We start from the raw sequence: 22311 nt of genomic DNA on the forward strand, positions 1-22311 counted from the left end.
ACTGTGTTGTGGACCAATGTTCTCAACACAGTCATGACTGAGGCCTTCCCTCCTTTGGGCTTAATCATCATGTAAGAAATGAAGCAGCTTCTTGCCAGACCATGAGCCGTGATGAATTCTAAAGCTTCACTTAGTCCCCTAGATGGATTGGCTTCAGTGCCATTGCTTCAGAGGAAGGGATGTGCATGAGGCACAGAGATTAAATAGCTTATCGAGACAATTCCAGTAGGTTTTAGTTAAATTGGCAATAAAATAGTCCGAACCCTTCACTCCCTTACCTCTTTGCTTGTGACCTTTAAAATTAAATCCCTGTTTTGGTTTTGTCTCCTGTGTCTACCAATTCATTGTTGGTAGAGTGGTTTTTTTTGGCCTTTACATTTTGGTTACTTCACATGGGAGATGTAGTTTAGCATTGGGCCTATACAAACTGAACAAGGCACGAAGCAGGTTCTAACAAAATCATGATTTTATTTCATTGACAACTTATAGGACAGGCTAAAGACAGGCAAAAATAGCTTTACATCAGAGATTCCTGGATACCACGTGTTCTGCAAAAGGCGCCGTCTCCACATAGGAACTTGTGACTTTTGTGTTTACTGTGGTTCTCTTTGCAAGTGTTTTTGAGGACTGCAAGGAAGAGCTCTTAGTTATAGTAAAATCATCCTGTTCAATAGCGTTCACCTCACATAATACGAGCAACGCCAGGTTTAGATTTATAGGGAGCCAGTGAACTGAGTCAGCGGTATCCTGTGGACAATACTGTATGTCAGTGCTTCAAAAAATCCTTCTGTTGCTGGCTGGGAATCTCACAGACACCACAGTCTCTCTTCTCTCCAAAGTATCATGCGAAACCGCGATCTCTGCATGTTTGGCTTCTCTTTGAAATGCTACAAGAACACTCTTTCTTGCTGCATTTTAGAGCACTGTAAAAGGGTGCCCTCAATGGACTCTCAGATCTGAAGGAACAGCAGCTGTTTTTTTGGCTGACTTTTTTTCTTTTAGTTCCCATCCTTCTTTTGAAGTGTGTCTAGTTTTATAGATGATGTTCTTCCAGCTGCTGCCCACAAAATTAAGGTGAGATATACAAGATGTATATTTTTTGACTACTAAAAGAACTGCAGGGTTAAAATTCTTTTCTACTACATGAATGATACTGTTGTGGGGTTTTCTGTCCTTCCAGTATGGTCTATGTCCCCTCAAAACAGATCAATAAACAACTGGAGAGTAGCCCCAGTCGAGATGGCCATCTAATGCAAATGTTGATGAGAAGTTGACCCTACACTGTTATACTTGACAGATGAGCAGCAGAAGAAAAGAAGCAGAATTGTGGCAGCTTGAGAAACAAGTCTAAAGATGTGGAGTGCTCCTCCTCATCTCTCAGCAGCTTGATCGTTCCAGGTAATACCATGGCAGAAAACTGAACTGCTGAAACGTTAAAGTGAATCACTAGTGATTCTAGAGATGCCCAGAAGGAATTTGAAAGGGCAGGATTAGATCTTTGGATGCCTTTCTGCCTGGAATATAGCTTTTTAAGATGGTGTCAGATGTCTGTGGGCAAATAATGGTATTGGCAGCACTGTGAAAAATGTCTTGGACTTTTAATGACCATAACTTGTTACAGGTAATTCAATATATGCTGCAAGTGCCACACAGCAATGGATGCTGTGCTGGGCTAAGTTTCCAGAAACAGCAGCTTAAAATCTGTGTAGGGCTAAGTGGAGCATGCTGGGTGTTTGGCACTTTTGATAACCAGACTGGCTGATTACAGATCTAATAGGCAGACACGGGGCCCCTGTGTTTGAGAACCTGGGCTATTCTACCCACCTAGCTTCTGAACGGCCTGTTCCTGGAGCAGCTGTGGCTGTCTTAACTCCTACGCTTTACATATATTATGTCTAATCTTTTAATCTACAGCTTTATACTTGGGTTTTCTTCCTCTGTGGACCCATTTCTGCTTTCCTTTATTTCTCAGTCCATTCTCTCTTTTGTTCCTGATGTTATTTTGCAGGGCTTTTATTTCACTCATTGTAATTCTCCTTTCCCACCTTACCCTGACAATAGCCAGGGGTCTGGTTGGCCTTGGTACATCATGTACTTGAGTGGTCAGCCTCATCCCTAGACAGGGCAGCTGACCTTGTCTAGCAACTGTTTATTGCCTGCACTAAATAAAATCCAAGAGTCCATTTTGTCTTCATTTGTAGCCTGAAGAGTCCTTCTAGTCCTGCTGGGGAATTACTTGCAAGATGCTACATAAAGATGTAGAAATATGGGTGGGATTTCAAAGTTTGGGTAGATTCAGGGTTACTTACTCGTTTACAGTCTTTGGAGAGAGAGGAACAACCAGAGTGAACGAGCCCTTGACATTAGATGCCAGACTTGTATCAACTCTAACTGGTGACAATGAGACGGAAAAATCAGTCCTGACTCTGATCATAGCTAAAGGGCTTGTATTGAAGCCTATTCCAGTGCACTGTGCTATGGACTCTGGATGTACGTTTTGGCCCGATGAGGAAACTTTCAAGATGAATTTCCATGGAGAAACAAGAGGTACTAATTTGTTGCACAAAGTTGAAAAATGAACGATGTGGCACTTCATAAACAGGGTGTTAATGATAGCAATGAAATAATCGATTTCTCCTCATTAAGTAACAAACAACACAAGCTGAAAAATTAACCAGTTTGTTTCACACAGTTGGATTAATGGAGAACCAAGTGGGTCTTAACTTCCTCTCACCAATGAATAATGGCCTAGAGAAACACAGTGCTAATCGAGGCAACACTGGTGGTAGTAAACAAGTCAATCCTGTATTTATTAGAGCAGTAGAACATGCATAATACATTGAGCTCTAGTTATCAGCTGAAAGTTGCACAATGCTGGCAAAATAGTCTGTTGTATCTTTACTGGAAGAAGATTGTTTCTGTGACAGGAAATCCATATGTCTAGAAGGAGAGGCATTAATTTAGTAGAAGGTGAGAAGAGTGCCACGTGTGGAGTGGGGGGTCTGCTCTTGACTTAACGGCCATTCAATAATTACTCTAAATGCATCACTAATACAGCAAAAGGCACTGTCAATCATTCAACATCCTGCCTTTGTAAACTTCTTAATGCTGCTTAGGTTTGACTGGAATTTCAGAGGAAACCAGGGACAGTATTTAAAAAACGCGAAAAGAAAAAATACCGTACCAGACAAGTCAGATCTTTTTGCACAGGAACGTACAGGGTTTTCAGTGCCTGTGAAGAGAGTGTGTTGGAATGGGATTCAACTTGGCTGACTTGCTGTGGTGCACAGTAGGTTTGGTCTAGACAACAGCATGCCAGACTGGACCTTGAGAAACCTGTGTTCTAGTTGTTGCTCTCCCTTTGACCTGCTGGATGATCTTTGGCTCAAGTGTGCCTCTTTGTAACACACCTACAAGACAGGGATGATGATAGTGCCTCTTGTGAACTGGTCGGAAAGCTAAAAGTTGCCATATAGAACACACATAAGGATCGCTACTTTCCTTCTTTATGCTTAGATTATACTAATCTTGAGTTTGCTAATTTTAGCAGTAATAGCAATGATGATCCATTGGAGGGATTTCCTTATCATCGGGGTGAAGCTTTCTCTTTTCTGTTTTAGATGACTGTTTAGCTACACTTGACTGCTTAGCTTATGCTGGTATCAAGCAACAGTTTTATACATTCCTAGTTTAATAAAGAATAGATTTAGTGCTGGGACAGTTGGAAGGTGGTCAGATAGCCCCATCTTCCTAAGACAGATAAGCATATAGAACAGTAACTGCCATTCAGAAAGCTTCAATTCTGGCTCACAAAACTAGTTAAAACTCCTCAAGAGTCAAGCGTCTTCCCTGAGGACTCCTTGATTTTTGTCTTTGATTTAATTCAGGCAATAGTCTTTATGGCAATGTGATCTACTTTAACTAACTGCTATTTGATCGTGTTCTTCATGCTAAGTGCAGATGTTGATCTTGGCAAAAGTCAAATGGAAGATATTTTCAGTTTAAGATGATCTCTGGTTTTTCCTAACAGATCACATCATGACACACAAGAAATGTGATTTTGCAGAACTGCAAAATCCAGAGAAGATAACGAAAATTCATAAAGAATTGATAAAAAGAAGATAAAGTATGTCGGATATTCCTGAAGAAGCTGTATCAGTAGGGGAGTTTCTATTACAGGTAACTGGAGTAAGTCCCTCAGGAGTCTTCTGTTTTCATCTATTTATTAAACAACTAAGAGAGTAAGACAAACTATAAATTAATTATACTTGCCAGTAACATAAAGTCAAGGCAGTGGTGAACACAGATAATGCAATTCATAGACAACAGGGGGCCAAATTTTCTCCTTGCTTACACCTGTTCAATCTCACTGAAGTCAATGGGATTGGACAGGTGTAACTGAGGGGAGAATGTAGCCTCAGGCCTTTTCTAGAAAGGGGTGGAGAGCTAGTGAAAGATGCTTAATGTTAATAAATATGAAGTCTTATCCATTAGCCTGAGATGCACAAAAGACAAAGAATGAAGTGAGCAGAGAGATGAGGTGCACAATGTGCAGCACTTTGCATACGGGAACTCTGGTGATTTCCGCGGATGCCGTGAGAGCTCAGCCCAACCCAAAGGCAGGTAGCTTTTGTGGTGGCTCAGGGGAGGTGCACCACTGAAGGGTTTTGAGTGTTTAGGTCTCTGTGCACAACCTGCAGGGCAGCTGCAGCATAGCATATGTCTGTCATCTATTTATTGGTGACTTACATATATAGTAGCACTGACTACCTCATCAATTAAGAGTGTTGTCTCCTAAACAGATTAAGTGCCAGTAGTGCTAGTAGTTCAGCCCTGTAGTTCTCTCAAACTGTTCGTCAGACTCCTGTCTGATAAAAGGTACCCGCAGCCTTATGTATTCATTCACAATCTAAATCTCAGGTTACCAAGGTAACAAGCAGGTTAATCAGCTCCACCACACTTTCCTTAATTGAGGGAGAGCACTTCATTCTCCACTTCAGTCAACTAAGTACAATAGCCTTTTTTAGTTGACTCTCATAGACTGGTTTTGATCCACTTGACTCTTAGACAGTTCTGCTCTCCACCTATAATGTACAGTAATGTACACGAACAACAAACGTGATTGAATTGCTGAATTACACAACGTGCATTCTGACCGTCTTGTACTACAATGTTCATACATAATTTATATTGGAATTGCATTAGGTTGTGTCCTTTGCATGAGATTGGTTGTCTTGTAGCTTATAGCTCCAGCCCTGTGATGGAGGTGGGGCAGAGCCATTCTGCACCAGCATGGCTTTGGGAGAGCCCAAAGCTGAAACAGTGCAGCGGTGCACAGGGGATGGGAAGCCTTTTCTTTGCTCTGCCTGTCTGCCTGAGGTACGTCCCCTGCCTTAGTTCTCCATCAATAAAAGGGAAGCTAATTGCCTGCAGGTGTATTGCCGATTCGGATTCAGATTCTTCTTGTGTGTGATGAGCTCCAAGGCAATTTGTGCCACTGCCTCATTTTTTCTGTGACCTCTTACCTCTAAAAATTTAAAAGAAAACACCATGCTCTATCAAGTGCTTTTTGTGAGCATTTGCTGCTTAGCCTGAGGCCCTCCCACCACCAGCATCTCAAAGCTCACAATGTTTCCGACAAGGATTTCAAGTGGTCTGCCATACTTTTTGCATACTGCTTGAACAGGGAAGCATTTAACTGTCACTGAAATGCAGCCACTTCTGCAGTGTCTCATGTATTTGTCATGCAGAGAAAGAGTATCCAGCATCTACAGGCAGAAAGTAAACTGCTTGTAACAACTGCAGGGGGATTCGAGTAGGAAGAATGAATTAGATCTGCAGTATTAATACAACTAATGCAACTTGTGGCAGGGAGTCTGGACTTTTATTTATATACATGTGAATGAATCTCTGGTTTTATGTCTGTCTCATGAGATGGGAGCTGTAATAACACAATGCCCTCTAATGCCAGGCTGGAGAGTGAAGCAAGTAGCAAAACTTTGCCCTAGTTCATAAGTGCAAGGTTTTCATGACCTCCTCAGACACCCTTCCCTAGCCAACAATGTAACCCTAAACCCACCTAAAGCCACTTATGTACCCCTAAATTTGGAAAAAAAAAAAAAAAAGGAAGAAAAAGTAAAGTACTAAGAATTTTAAATCAGCACATTCTTTTAGTGTTTGTCACTGTGAACATGAAAGGTTGATTTGTGATGAGAACAGTATACGGCTGGCTTCAAATTTTCACCAGTATGGGACTTCTAAATGCCTACTACTAGCAGCGCCTTTTTATTTATTGTGGTATGTGCCTCTCTTTAAGTTTGGGAATCATCAAAATAGGGTAGACTCAGCCTTTGTAATGCAACCCTCTAGGAACAATTTTATTCAGTCAAAGTAATATTGAGACCTTGGAGAGGAGAATGGATCTAAAAAGCATAATTTTTTTTAAGAGAAGCCCTCGCACCAACCTTCTATTCTATATTATCATTAACAATTTCTGCTAACCCAAGAAGATACAGTGCTTTCTAAAGTACAAGCCAAAGCTCACTCAGCTGTGTTAGAAGCAGATTTTTGAATCCCTTAGTTCCTCAAGTCTTTAATACTGCCCATAAATCTTGACAAAATTACTTTTTCAGGCTTCAAACAATGCTTTTTTATGAACTTTTCCAACTGTCACCTTGAGAAATATCTAAATGACCCAAGAACTACTTACATTTTCTGCACTGTGTAAACCGAAATTTCACAACTGCCTATAATTTGAAATATTGTATCCCTCCCTCTTGGAAAAAAACAAAACAAAACCAAAAACAAACCAAAAATCCAACCCAAATCCCTCATACAGTCATGTTTGCTTTTTCCTCTTGACTGTGTATCACATAAAACTAGCTCCAATGCCTGAGGTCCCAAGTAACCAAGACAGAAATCTGTTAAATGAAAAAGTCTTAAAGTCTAAAAAAGTAGAGGCTACTCTGCAAATGAGAAAACGTACATTTTGCTTACCAAGGAGAAAGTACATGCTATGTGTAACTTCTGCTGCACAGGAGAGAGAAAGAGCAGGGACCCGCACAGTCAGAAAGCTCCACTGCATTTATGCCCATCCTTCTGTCTGAGAAGAAAAAACCCATTCACAACACCAAAACCCCTTTCAGCATCCTGTGCTTGCTGGCGTTAAGAAAAACGTTATTGCCCTCTCTTCAGCCCATTTGCTTGAGATGCTAAGCAGAGATCCAAAGCAGCAATTGAGAAAATTATAGTGGTAGCTCAAAGAGAAACAAAAAGGTGTACTGAACCAAAACCAGATAAGTGGGATGTCTAAGAGTAAGACCAATACCACGAGGATGGTTGCACTTGACGAATTACTGGCAGAAAAAGTGAACCAGAGAGATGTGTTTTCTCTCTGGTGCTGCCATGAAGGTCTTATTGGAAATACTTGTCTGATTTTAGTCACTTCAGTATCTTTTTTATTCATATATATCTAAAAGAGTGCACATCTCTACGGTTGGAAGAAAATATTTTTGCTATTAATTTATGTACCATTTTTGACTGCCAACCTTAAAAGATTTTGAAAAAAAAAAAAAAAAGTGCTTGTGGTAGTGAAGCATTCCCAATTAATTTACAATTAAAAAAGGAAACAGAAAATTCTAAAGAAATGCATATGGTGAGTTCAGCACAGAGACTATTCAGAAATTAACCCCAGAAAGTGCTCATTACAAAGGAGATGAAAGTATTTATTCCTTGTTAATTCAGCGGTTTACTTATCTCTTTTCTGTATATCCACTTGGAAGTGCTCTTAATAGCTGTGTACTTCTGCAGAGACCTCCAGTCTTCACAAAGTTCTAATTAAAAAAAAAAAAAAGGCATACAAAGACAAGCCAAACAAGTTGGAAAATTTAATAAAATAGATAATATTTTATATCTTGGTGATATAAACCAAAAATGCAATAATGAGCATCGATGGGATGCGAGATTAATCCCACTTGTGAAAAACACCTCCATAACTCATTCGTGACTAAGGCAGTCTTGAATTATGAGATTTGCAGTTCACTCGTGGGATAAATTACATGCTCCTCAGATAACCATTATGTATCTGGCAGTGCCTGTATCATTCGCAGCTTTGGGTAACAGCGAGAGGCTGTGCTTTCCTATTGCTTTAGCCGAGTGTGCTCTTCAAACATTTATTGTACAATGCTTATTGCAGGGGATAAATAATGCATACGAGGGAACAAAATTTACATTATAAGTTGATTAAACTGCTTAACAGTTTTTAGGCACTCTCTAAATAAGGATTTTTAACCAGATTTAATCTATGCAGTGTTTCATGTCCAAAGAGCTAGCATTTAATCTCTGTTTAACTGAAATTTAGTTAGCAATGTTGACACCTCTGCATTTTAACACTGGGATTTCTTTGTGGGACACAATCCCTTTCACTCAACTTAATATCCCATCTTGGTCTCTAAGGGAAAATAATTGAGTTTAGGCTAGTTTTAAATAGCGATAAGGACAGGGAACACAGATGGGTATTTCATTGATTAACACTAACACTGGCCTAAGGCCTTGGTGTCAGGCATTAGATTAGGACATTACGAAGAGAATGACAGAGTTTTGGCACTTTATTCCTCCTCAATAACATTCTTTCACATATTAAGTTTATCCCACCCTAGGTAGCTACTTTATCATGCAGAAGGCCTTAATCCACTGATGTGACTCTATCTGCTTTCACTTTGATGCTGCCTCTGTTTACAAGAGTAATGCAGCCTGTGTAAGACAAAGTACTCGTGACAAGAACAACTGAATAAGGCTTTTAGATGCACAGAGCTCTGACCTAAAAAAAAGAAAAAAATCCTTCAATAAACTTCAAAATACTCCAAACCAAAAGAGAAGGGAAAAAAATCAACAAAAACCAGAGGCTTTTTGAAATGAAGTTATGTTGTTTGCATCATGAAGAAACAGACATGAGTTTTTCATCAAGAAGATTCAACTTTACTGATCTTCTTGTACTGCACTTTATCTTTTCTTCACCTTTGACCTTCCTTTCAGTGTCTCCTCAAGGCATCATGAACGTAAGCCTTGTGGTGTTCTTTTAGAAGTAGGATTGCTGCTATCCCCTCTGGTGAATTTAAGCAGCTGTTGGAGTCAGTGACAAGGTTGGCTACAGATTTGGTATACTGGCTGGGAAAGAGATTATGGGTCAGTCCCCAGTGCTGGGAGACAAAAGATTCAAGCAGTTCAGGATTTTTTGGATATCCGAAAAAGATTTCAAGAAATTTGTAAAGATCTAACAGTGTATTGCAGGTTTCATGTGGTCTAAACAGCTTATAGCAAGTAAAACTCTAGGTAGCCAGTAAGTGGTGTTTTCACAGCAATGCTGTTTTGCAGAGGTGTATGACATGTAGTGTAATAGAATTCCACAAAATTGCATCAGCGAAGACAGAAACTAGGGATTCTTAGCACTTGCAGGGACTGTGACTATTACGTGGACTACCAATCTTACGAAACTCAACCTAGATTATTTGTGCATTTATTACAGAAAACCAGAGTTGATAGTGAGGCTTTTTGTCTGTAGTTAATAGGAGATTTAACAGACCAGCTACTGAGAGCGGCATTTTGGATAACTTTTTAAAAGCTCATTTAAAGAGATGCTAGCAAATTTACTTCATTTTTTCCAAATCATGGGAAAAATTTGGAAACTTCTGAAAGACAATAGAGTTACAGGCAGTGAGCCAAAGGTTTTGACCTTATTGGTTTGAGTCTAATGAAGGCTTTCCTCCTATGAACACAGGCCTATTTAGTTCTGTTTCGAGTGCCACCGTACCAGGATCCTGGCTGAAGGTAGGAGAGGAAATTGCCTTCTTTCGAAGTTGCAGTTTACAGGAATTATTATTCTGTGAGCATTGTAAGCCTGCTGTGAATGTTGGCCACAAGGAAATTTTATATTTATGTTATATTTTTATTTTTGCACATAAATGGTCCTATTAAGATTGTTTAAAATTATCCACATGACACAGGCGCAATCTTAAATTGTTCCTGTTTACATGAACTGAAGATGTGGCCTTCAGAGTTCAGACGTAAACACGTGTGTTCTCTTTTCACTTAAACTGGTGCAGACTAGAAGTAACTCCATGTATGTCAGTGGAGCTGAATGAGAACAAGAAAAGAAGATCCTATCTGATGGGTCAGCTTTTTTTTGCATGCGCTGAGAAATCACTGTGAGATACTTCCCTTTTAGAAGAAAGAGTGAAAATTTATCATGTGACTTTTCCACCCCTTTGATTTTGTATGGTTGCTCCAATATGTTTTATAGTTTGGACATTGTATGGACAGTCTGTTTTTCAATTTTCATCACAGTTCATGTGAATTCTGCTTGAATTCCCCAGCCAAAATCTTTGCTGGAATTATCTCTTTAGGACACTATGACTATTTTTATAATGATAGCAACCTTAGTGATTTGTGTTTACAGAGAATGCAAAAGCAGCTTCCAGTTCTATTTTCCAGATCACGAGCCATTTCTTATGCTTCAAAATGTAAAAAACGTGTTTGTTTTCCCACTTTTTTCAGTGACAGCTTCATGGCAGTTGAGTCTGTAGTAACAGTTCTTTGTGCGGTTCCTTTTTCCTAAATTTCTTTGTAAAATGAGATGTTATTGGCAGTGCCTATGAAAATGAAGGCTCGCAGGACTAAGCTTGCGCCCAACAAAGTGTGGCTGGATGCTGGGAAACGTCTTCACTTTGTTTTACCCTTGCAGCCTAAGCCCAGTTTTCTAAAGATCCTTTCTTGGCAACCTCTCTAAGCAAAAAGAAGGTATAATGGCAAACTATGGCTTGATTTTTCAGGCGTGGACAGGGATTGCTAGCAATCAGCACTTTTATGTTCATTTGCCACCTAATGCAGGATTTCAGCTCAGGTTTCCAAAGATGAAAAGTGAGCACAAACCTCCTATGACCTGCCTGTACTCTCCACAGATACAGAATTTGCATTGGTTTTGATGCGACTTGAGAACACATAAGGTCTTAACAGATCACAGGATGGTATTTAAAAAAAAAATAATGAGGTGTATTCATTAGTTCAGAACACTGAAGCGGTATGAATTTAAATAAGTGTTTACTCCCACCTGTAAGTTTTAAAAAACTCTCTCTTTCAAGCACTTATTTTGCAGCCTGTTTCTTTGTATGGTAGATAGAAACTTGAGGTTGTTTGGAGGAGAACTGGATGGAGTAGTGAGGCTTTTGGGTTCATTATGTGCAGTGATGAACAAGCTGGTTTCAGATTTAAGAGCATGGTGTTACTTCAGACCAGGAACACAGCGTTTCTCTATAGTATTTACCCTTTGGTGCTGGACATCCTGACAGAGAGGGCTTTAAATCTTCATGTCTTTGTGTTTTTTTGTTTGAAAAGGGATTATGCCTGTGCAGAAAAATGTTGAACAACATTTCCTTGAGACTTCCTGTCAGTGTGTGAGTTTAATGCACATCTGAGACATTGGCAGCAACGTAATAAGCCACAGTGGTAGTTACCACCAGTCATGTTGCCAAACTATGTCAAGGTACATTTGTCTTTCTTGAGGAGGGAAGAGTATGTCAATGCATATGGAAATGGAAAGAAAAGCCGTGCTTTTAGCCCACTTCCCTACCACATAACCACATCTGGTGCTTCTGAAAAAACCATAACGGAGTTTCAGAAGGCAACGCAGAGGTCTAGTCACTCTCTACAGTGTGGTCCAGTGCCAAGGCAACTTCAGTGGTAATCTCATGAACACCACCAAAATATCACTGTTGTTTGATTCATTGAGTCACTGGTAGCCTTCCCACAAACTCTAAAGTGGCAGGAGACAAAGCTGAGCTACTGGAGCCTCAGTGGGTCTGGGAATTGCATGGACAGGCCAAAGCCTCCGAAGGTCATTGCCCTGCTGCTAGATGTGCCTGCTGCGCCATTAAGCAGGCTGCTCCTGCCCTACCCCTGCTCCAGGGCAGGGGGCAAAGCAGGTGGTGAGCCTCGAAAACACGTGCTATTCTTGTGAAATAGGCTTGTGTGTTTCCTACCTTCAAAAGAAACGTGGCGTGTATGTGCCTGGAGGCCAGAGCACCAGCATGACAAGGCCTGGTGGGAAAACGGACCAGGGAAATAATGTACCTGGGCAGGAAAGAACTAAAACCCTCACACTTAATTAGATAAAATCTGCATGTAGAAAAGCTGGTGAAAATAAGTATGAATGCTGAAATACCACAATAATTTGTTGTTTTCACTTTTTAAGCATTACACAGTTTCTGGAGATAAATTAGAGAATTGTCTAATTGCGAGTGTCAGATTTGGTCTGTGTTGCTCAGAGGCAATTCCTGTGTCACTATTGGGGTGCAATTCCTGCTAACCCTAGCATCAAATACACTCTCAAGCATCTGATCTTACTCTCAAAAAGCGAGATGATCACTTCAGGGCAAAATTGCAGTTTCATTGTTTATTGTGTGAAGATTGCCAAAAAATACGGGTATCCAACATATCACACTTCCTTGATAAAATTGGACTATGTTAGAATGGATTTAATTTTAAGTGCTGACTTTTATTTAATTTAAGCCACCTCCTAAGATAACTATGCATGTGAACATTATCTAGACAATAATGCAATGGCAGTTTAAATAAAACCAAAAGTCTTTAGACCCCAATTCAGAATTAAAACTCTTAGAAATCTTGTCTAATGTGTTGTTTATGCTGCCTGCCCCCATTCTTTGAAAAATGCAGGCTAGCCAGAAGTTTTTGATCCTTCTGCTATTAACAGATGGTATATGTAGCTAAGGATAAGCTGGGACTATCACTTAGGCCACAAGCAAAGGGGTGAGGGATGCTCCCCTGTGGGTACCCTTAAAAGGCCATAAGCTTGAGTAGCAAAAATGAAAAGGTCTAGTGCTGGTGTTAATTACGCAGAAACCACACAGAAAGTGCTCGCTGTCACAGAGTTGAGAGGTTGTGCATCCCTTCCACAGATAAAAGGCATGGTATGAAAACATTTTGCAGAGGACAATGAAGGGAAGATTAGCATAATCTTTTGCAGTATCCTCAGTAAGCTATCCATGAGTGAGCTGCTTTTTTCTCATTCCTTTTGCTCTAATGTCTGGATTTAAGGAATGGCGATGTAAGAATAGGCTTTGTCCTTGAAGCCTGACAGTTGTGTTTTCCCGCCTTCATGTGATCATCCTTGTTGCTAGTGTACTGCTCTTCTGGTAATCAGACAATGGAAGGAAAATGAAGTGTCAGTTCATTGACAGAACCTTATCCTGGCGATGTTTTTTCTTAATCCAGACTCATCAGTGCTCTCGCACTCTCTGTATTTCCTCATTTCTTCTGAATCAATAGGGCAAAATCTCTTCTGTAATTGTTTGAGATGAAAGTAAAAGCAAATAACGCAGGAAAAATCCTAAAAATAGCTCCATGGAGCCTAAAAGCAACATAATTGTATAATTCCTCTCTGCTTGGGAGGAGAGCATCTGCGGTGGAAGCCTGTTTAGCATGGTAAATTGAGCATGCTTTCATATGTACCTTGGCAAAAACAGCTCTTTAGATGCACGTCCTCTGGAGCACCATGTTTAGTTTTAGCATGGAGGCTTAGCCATATTCACGCTACAGTTTAACGTGACTATCTCTAGGGCTGACGCAGTGGCTAATACTCAAGTTTGTTAGCCACTTTGATCCTGAGTGCTCTGTTTTAAGTCTTGCTACTACTGGTTAAGCTAGCGCTTTGTTACTGCAGGGATAACTGGAGGATTCGGAGTGTTGGGAGGCACTATCCCCAAGATCAAAATATAAAAATAGGTCTGAGGTCAGGGAACTGTATAGACCCCCAGAAGCTTTTCAGTTTTACAGCTGGAGATAGTCTCTTAAGTATATATAAATCGTCATTAGGATTCTGACAAAGAAGTGCACGATGGGATTGCTGCAGGGCAGGCTCTTTGAATCTTATTCCTGATAAAAACCACTTCTGGCTGGCTGACAGGAGACAAGGCAAGTTCAAGGAAGGCATTAAAAACATCTTAAATCTATTGATGGCAGCAGAAGTGTTGGGATGAATAGTTTGGGATTAGGATGAAGACTTCTGAGTGCAGTCAGGGCAGAGAATTTGGGGCCAGCTGGCAATTCTGAGGGAAAATATGTCTCTGAATATGGTCAGATTCAAATAATAATTCACAGGATCACTGTGAAACTTTCTGAGAGGGAATAGTTGATTTTTTTTTTTTCTTTCTTCCTTCCCTGCCCCGGCTCCCAAGAAAAGCCTCTGTCTGATTGAAATATCACTCTAGCAGGAGGCAGGCTACCTATCAAAGGATCCCCTAGGAAAGGCACCGTCGGGGCAGCAGGCATTGGCTGCAGTCTGAGGGCAGGAGCAGGTTTCAGGGCGGTGAAGGGCCCCTCTGCCCTGCCAGGAGCAGCTGCAGCCAGGCCTGGTGCCAGGGACTCCCCACGGCTCCTCCTCTTTAACAGAGGGACAGTGTCTTTGCCCTGCCCCACTTGCCCTGGGCAGCCTGGGACAACAGAAGACAAGGCGCCTTTACCTCCTTGGGGCCAAAATTTCCTTGGTGAACTCATCTTTGCAAATCATTGAGCAATGCAGCTCCTCCCATGGCAAGGGCTGCAGAGAGGCTGAGGCAGACCCACCTGTGCCCACCAACCCAAAGGCTTTGTATGTGCATGTACTTGTGTCACCATATTAGTGGCTGTAGAGTCAACAGTGACGTTTGGTTTCCCAAGTTCTTCATTCCCCAGAATAACGTGAATAATATAGAGAGTTTTGCACTAGAAGACCAATAATGTCTAACCCCTTGAATTAGGAATTTCAATACACCTCTAGACTTACTGCTGTCAGTCAAGGGCATAATCTGTCAGTGTAGTGTCACCCACTTATATTTGGATTTTGCATTGATGTAAGAGCACTGAATTGGTTAGAGTATCACACTTGCCACAGGTCTTGATGTGTAAATCTCTGCTGCTTTTGGACGTCCTGGAAATACTTATCTTTGTGCAACTGACGGGAGCATCCAGGTCTGTCCACAAATGCATGCACTGAAATAGTGGAGTATCAGCAGTGTGGCTGTTACAGCATGGGCTGTGGTAGCTCCTTCTGGCAGGCTGAAGGAAATTCTAGTGGAAAGACTTTTCCTAATAATACGGTAGAAGTTGTGTTAATATTCTTCCTAACTGATGCCCAGTGGAGCAATGACAGAAAAACTCATGCTTTGTTCAAGAGAAACACTGGACGTGCTGGTATCTGAGTATACTTGCCATGGAGCATGGGTTAGAACCTTCCTGTCACAGTCCAGAGCCGCTTGATTTGAGAATCCAGTAGGTTATTCCTCCTTGGGACCTTAGGGGTAACATTTTTTTCCTATGCTATGTGGACAATGCATCAATATGATTGAAATCCAGCCTGGCGGATACCTGCATTGTGCTGAGTGCAAGTGAAAGTGGCCCTGTTCAAAGAACAGTTAGATGGGCAGGTGACAAAAAGACGTAGTGGTCAGAGTTGTCCTGAGTTCTGTTCTAGCAGTGAGAGTGGTTATCAGCCTTTTGTTAAAGGAAAAAAAAATAAATTGCAGCTTTTCTATCCAACCTAGAAATCTGCCCCAATCTAATGTAAGCAGACAGGTTCAGTGCTACCTAAAATTATTTTGCCTCGTCAGTGAACTGTGGTGTTTGGCTGTTCATAAATACTGTGGACACCTTATTGTCTGCTCCACTGCCATCTGACACACAAAATTGAATCAAATACTCACTATATCCAAGTTGTTGTCAGATATCAGATACAAAAATAAGCCTGCTTCCCTTTGTGCTTTAGCTATCATGTTTTGTTATGTCAGACTCTGAGATCACACTATGACTGGGTCTCTCTGAAAAGAACCAAAGTGATCTGCAATTTATGCTGATTTGAGTGAGACAGCAGTTGGTGGACAGCAGGTAACTGAAAGTTTGCAAGGCATTATACCTAGCTGTCAGCACAGCTATGGATTTGCATAATTGTTTAAACCGTCAATGAGAATTGTTACATTTAATTACATCTTATTTACAGGGGACTTGCTGCAATATTTGATTATATCTGAGAGAGTGTTAACTGAGGTACAAAAAAAGTGGACCTGTGGAGAAACAGGAACCAGCACATGAAAAAACTCATTATAAATTGGCTAACTAATAATTATTTTCTTATTTCAGAAGTCCTTCACAATAAGATATCCTTAAAGCATTAGAAATGATAACCATTCAAGCCTCCCACAAGTCCATTGCAACAGGAGTGAAGATTTGCGTAGAGAACACAGGCATGGCAGGAAAAAGACAGCTCACAGCTTTCTTGAGTGCTACAGAACAAGCCAGGTGAGATTTTTTTTCAGCTAAAGAACCTTGGAAGTGCAAGGGCTTCTGTGCAGAGGTAGCACAAGAACCTGTTAAGCATTTAGGATGACAACAACTAATATATAGGCCAGGAAGCCAAATTACACAATAGGCTTCTTGGAATGCCTTCCATTTTTAAAAATGCAGTTCACAGTGCTTTCCACCACATGGCGTTTGTGCTTCCACCCTCTCCTGGGAACATTATGCTTCATAAGGTACCTATGGCCAAAGAGCATTCAGAACCTTTCACTCCTGTGGTCTGTATTCATGTAGGGTATGTCCTGTTTTATTCACAATTTTTAATATTCGCATCAGTATTTGGTTTTGTTCACACAAATGTTTGTGAAACTGCTGCTTTATTCAAATAAAACCTCTTTGTGTGAAAAAAGAAAAGGACTTGAACAAGCATATTAATCTTTTGCTACTCAGCATTCGGTCTTCTCCTCTTGGAGAACTGTCATTCATCCAATTGGGTGCAGACACAATATTGCACGACTCGAGCAAATGATTACTCCTCAAAAAACTACCCAGGGAAACAAGCTGTTCACAAACCCTCCATAGGCTCACCTACAGCACACAGAGAAAAATGATGGAGTTCAATGGGATTATGGGGAACATGAAAAGCTAAACATGTGTCTAAGTGTTGTCAGGATCAGGGCTGATGCACGCATCCACCACCATCAGGAGCAGCTTGTGAATTATTAATGATCAGAAAAATTGCCTAAATTAATTGGATAATTTATTTGTAATGAATAATTCGAGCAGCTCTATTCCTGAATGTCTTTCTGCCCTTGAATAAAGCAGTTTGGTAGTGCTGCCTGCCTCTTGTTTCGAATGTAGTTAAAGCTTCAATTAGGCTTGCCTACATTGAAACTTGACATACCAGTTTCTTTCACGTATTTGTACAGACAGAGAAGCAAGTCTGTATTTGGGTTGTATTTTTGCAGGGTTTGAAGTCTTGTTCAAAGATCTTGAAAAATTGAATGACTGAGGACATAGACTGGAATTCTGCCCTTCAGTTTATGTGCAAAATCAAAAACATGCAAAGTTTGGTAGTATCTGAGTTTCAACTGATAAGGCATACATTAAAGTATAAAAAGAAAGCCCAGAAATAGGCGGCTTGTCAGTTTGAATGTTAGTTAAATAAGTACATAAGATAAACAGTTCAGTGAGGGTTATGTAGCTGAATTTTCAATCAGGATGCACAAAAGGCTGTTACAACAGCATCTTCCATTACCAAAAGCATGTAGGATTTGTTGCCCAGAGTAGCAGGCATACTTTGCAGAGGAAAATCTACCAGTAGTAACAAATCTTCTCTTTCAAATTAAATATTATTAACCAACTCAGAGTACCAGAAATCCCACTCTTCATGCTCTTTTAAAAATCCAATATGCAGCAATTTTTGACTGTTCATCTTACACTTAATTAGGATTAAAAAGCCTTTCTTTCACAACTATTTATTTCATACCTGTAAACAGGTACTGCACGCTACTAAATTTAGTTAAATGCATCTCTCTCTTTAGTTTTAATCTTAAAATAAATTACTGTTGCCATTCTGTTTAATATAATCAGATGAATAGTTTTTGTGATACTACCATTTAATTTCCACATGATATAATACATTTCTTAAACTATTTTGCTTCATTATAGTATTAGGTTTGAAATAACTGGCCCAGAAATTTGAGACAAACTTACCTTTTAAGAAAGGGAAAGAAGCACTTGATGACTAAGTAAGCCAAAGTTCTTGGTGCCTGTATCTCTGCTGAAGAGAGCTGCTTACACTGCTGGAAGAAGGTGTGTCAGGGACACAGGAGACACGCAATAGGGCAAGACCTGAATGCAATAGCTTCTAGTGCCACTCTTTGAGGACAAGCCAGTGACTGCCTGGAGACTTACTCTCTAGAGTGAGACAGGGTAAAGGTGGAGGTCTGACCTAATCAGGGAATAGGTTTAAATGACATCTGGGAGGGAAAAGGGTTGGCTGTGGGCAACAGAGAAGGAGAAAAGAGGAAACAGCTTCTGATGCACTGGTGTGTTACGGAGCTGGGTGGAGAAGAATGTGAATTGCTGAAGATACTGGATAGGGAAACTTGCTTGGGGAGGCCACTCTGTGTGTGTATATATGTGTGTATACATATATATATATAAAGCATGCATATATGTGTGCGTGGGGGGGAATTTGAACATTCTGGGTTTTGTAAGTTGCATCACTGCAAGGCATAGGCATCTTCTGTCCTTCTCTTGCACAATCTTCAACTCTGCTTCTTGAGTGTTGATTGGAAGGACCTGACAAACCAGGACAAATGATCCAGACGTCATGGTATCCACATGCAGTTTGAGCTGTGTGTAAAATCCTGCCTTAGCCAGCTGGCTGCAGCTCTGTGCCCTTCTAGGGTGACATGGGGCAAACTGCGCTGCTCACTACGTTGTCACACAAGGTATGAAAAGGGAAGGCATGGCCTGCTGCTTTCTCTTCCAAAAAACTGGCATGTTGTACAAAACGATGTCTAGGACAGACAGTAAATGCAAATGCAGGAGATGTAGGGCTCTGAATAGCCATAGCTTTGAGACAGATGGAGGTGCATCTATGTGGAGATCATCAGTGAAGCACCCTCTGTGATTACAGCTCTACTCTGTGGAACATTAAGGTCTCTTTAAAATGTGGTGCATAACCTCAGCTACAAACATAACTTGTCACAAATTATAAGGTTCCTCTTAAGGTTTTTAGGGCCTTCCACAGGGGCCCTAAAAGGCCTTCCTTTAGGGCCTTTGGTCTCGGGCTTCTGTTGCTAGAGAAGACTCCTGTTTTATCTGCAGATACTGCATAGGAAATTTAAGCACCACTGTTTATTCTGTTTTTTTCACATGTGTAATTTGTCTGGATTCTGCAGGTATACTTTTTTTACATTTGTTCTTTGGTGTTAATGCATTTTTTTGTAGAATATGTGTAAATAGATATGAGCAAACTGTGTAAAAGTTATTCAGCTACCCAGTGAACCATGTAATCTGTTGATTCATAGAGACAACAGATAATAGAGTGAGATATTTGCTTTACACTGTCTGTGTAGTATCTAGGCACAGAGTCAATTTGTGTCCTGTCGGGGCATGTTGTACCACACTATATTATCACTTTGAGGATAGGCAATTTGGGTAATGAATATGTGAGCTGGGTGGGGGTGGAGAAGTATATCCAATATCTACAAAGTGGAAATGTTGAACCAAGGTTTTGGCTTCATCCTGGTTAATTCAAAGCACTATCATCACTGACAAGCTCTTTTGCTATCTTGGAAACAATATTGTTAATTAGCTTCTATTTTCCCCTTTATCATATCATAAAAATGGAAACAGTGCACTAAATACTGACATTTTCTTTGTACAGCAGGTACGAGTAAAAACGCCATCCCTTTGGGAAAACACAAAAATTAAATGGAAGTAAATGAGCATTTTGAGAGCAGTTGAAGAAAAATAGTTACTAGTTTCTTTGCTTGATCCAAGGAACCATTTGACCAGGCTGTCCTTATGCTCATCCACTGCAGCAACCCATCACTATACTGCCATTCCAGGGATTCCCAACAGCCCTGGGGTTGACAGCTGTGCAAATGAGCAGGAAGCGTAGAATAATGACAAATAGAGCACCCTCTGTCCACTCTCCAGAATATACTTCACAGCATCGGATTTTTGTTTTCTTGTTAATCCTTCTGCTATCAAACGATCTTGCAAGCTGTGGCATTTGTGTCACTTTTCCAGGAATGTATTCCTGGATTCCCCACAGGTATTTGCGAAAGAGAATTTGTGAGAGAGAGATGTTCCAGGACTGAACTTTCTCCCCTCCAAACATCTTCCCTGAGCTATGTTGATGGTATGTTGTGCAGGAATATGCAGGAAAATGTGGACCTAGGGGCTATGTCAAGAATCAGAATGGGTTTAGCTGTGTTACTCCAGACCTCTGCCCTAGACAATTTGCCCTTTTAATATAGGAAGGTAGTATAGATGGAGTGTGTTAATACAGTTAAATTGCTTCTCCCTGGCGCTGGTACAACTGAGCTTGGTTGAAGATGGCTCAAGTATTGCAATGCAGTCAGGATAACAGATGAATCTAATGGTCAAATCTACAGGCAATCTAAATAAATCCGCCAAAGTGCATCCTATGTAATATAAGTCCCTACAATGTGTCAAGCTGAAATTAGCTCCATCCACCTCCTCTTCCCCATCCTCTGATCCTGCCATCATCACCTGGAGTCATTGCTGAGATTTGAAGCCTGCAGAGGGGAGTGGGAATGAGCTATCCAGTCACTGCGGGTGACTGTCACATCAAGGAAATCTCCATACATCAGATATGAAGCCAAACAGCAAAGGCTCAAAAATGGAAAACCAGGGTGAAACAGATAAAAATCTTCCTTCTTTTCTCACTAACGGTTGGTGATTTGTCCATAAGCAATCATTTCATTCTCTAGATTTGATAAGGCCTGCTTCTGACGTCTTAGTTGGCCTCACTTTGGCAAGATTTCTCTTGAGTTAAATAGAAGTTTTACTTGAATAATAAAGACTGCAGGTAATCCCAGAATCTCTCGTTCCTTTGCCTCCACTCCTTCCACCACACACACACAGCCTACTTTAGGATCTCAGTGGTAATTTTCAGGTAAGGCTGGCCAACCTGGCCCCTTGCCCCAGCCAGAGAGCTGCCCTTCTAAGCATCCGCACGGATGGGCTGACCTGAGCAGTCACTCCTCTCCTTCCACACGCCTGCCAAGGGCCGCAGCCACCTGGGCCATGCTGGGCAGTCAGTCACAGAAAAAGGAGGCAATGTGATAAAAGTGAGTCTTAGTCACGATTCCTGCAGAGGTACAGAACAAGTGTGGGTTTTTTTCTCTAATTAATGCTATTTATTGTCTGTGCTGAGGAGCTCTGGTGAAGGAAAAGGTCAGCATTGTGATATGCATTGTACAAACACAACAAAACAAAAAAACAGCCTGTATCTGCGTAGGGGCCAATTAGTGTCTGCGACACTCAGTAGGAGTTTTTTCCAAAACATCTCTCAGCCATGGGTGCCAGGTCAATTCAGCTCCTTCGTATACCTTAGACTAGAAGACATCTTGGAACAGAACATACAAGGAGGCAGCTTTTGATTGCATTAGAAACATTAATTCTGAATTTCTAGCTGCTTATACAGCACTTTTCCTCAGCAACACCTCATACCGCTAGCTATTGCTAAAACGTCTCCGGGGATACAGCTTGTAGATATGTTTGTTCTCAGCTCCTGGTAACCTGTTGCAATCTGAGAATGTACCTCCATCTCCAAGCACAATGAGGCAACTCGATGCTCATCCATCAGCTACACAGCTTAATGCAAGCAGCGTCAGGGTGAGCTTTTAATGGGCCTGTTTCACCTCCCTGACTGGAACTAGCCTTTTGCTACTCACCTGTTGTTCACCATCTCTGGCAATCTCAGCAGCTGCAGTGGATGTTTGGACCCAGTTGGAGTAGTTGTGTCAAGGCTTTCATTTAGGGAACTACCCATGAGCTGCTCTGGGTTCTGTTTGGGTCGGGGATGTCATTCTCAAGCATTATGCATGTTATAAATAAAATGGACCAGGGAAAATGTGTCTTGATGTGGTACAGCCACTTCTCTTAAAAGCAAAAGACACCCTTGAAGGCCTGTATGGCTGAGTTTTAATTGCAGCCTGTTTTAGTACTGGTGTGACTGCCCTGGCTGTGGTGGACCTTCTCCTGGTGGGGGTCGGAACAGAACCCACTGACCTCACAGCTTCCCAGCTGGGAAGACCCTGCTGCCTTGGTGTGGCTTAGCGATTCCAGAAAAGCTTAACAGAATGGCGACTTCCCTGCCATCCCAGCGCACAGATCTCGTGTGTACGGTATACACAGGAGCACTTTGAAAGAGCAGTTAGAAAATGTCATGTGTATTGTGTACTATAAAAATTTCAGTTTATCTTG

This window comes from Rissa tridactyla, chromosome 8 (genome assembly GCF_028500815.1).
Source record: "Rissa tridactyla isolate bRisTri1 chromosome 8, bRisTri1.patW.cur.20221130, whole genome shotgun sequence".
Classification (NCBI taxonomy): Eukaryota; Metazoa; Chordata; class Aves; order Charadriiformes; family Laridae; genus Rissa; species Rissa tridactyla.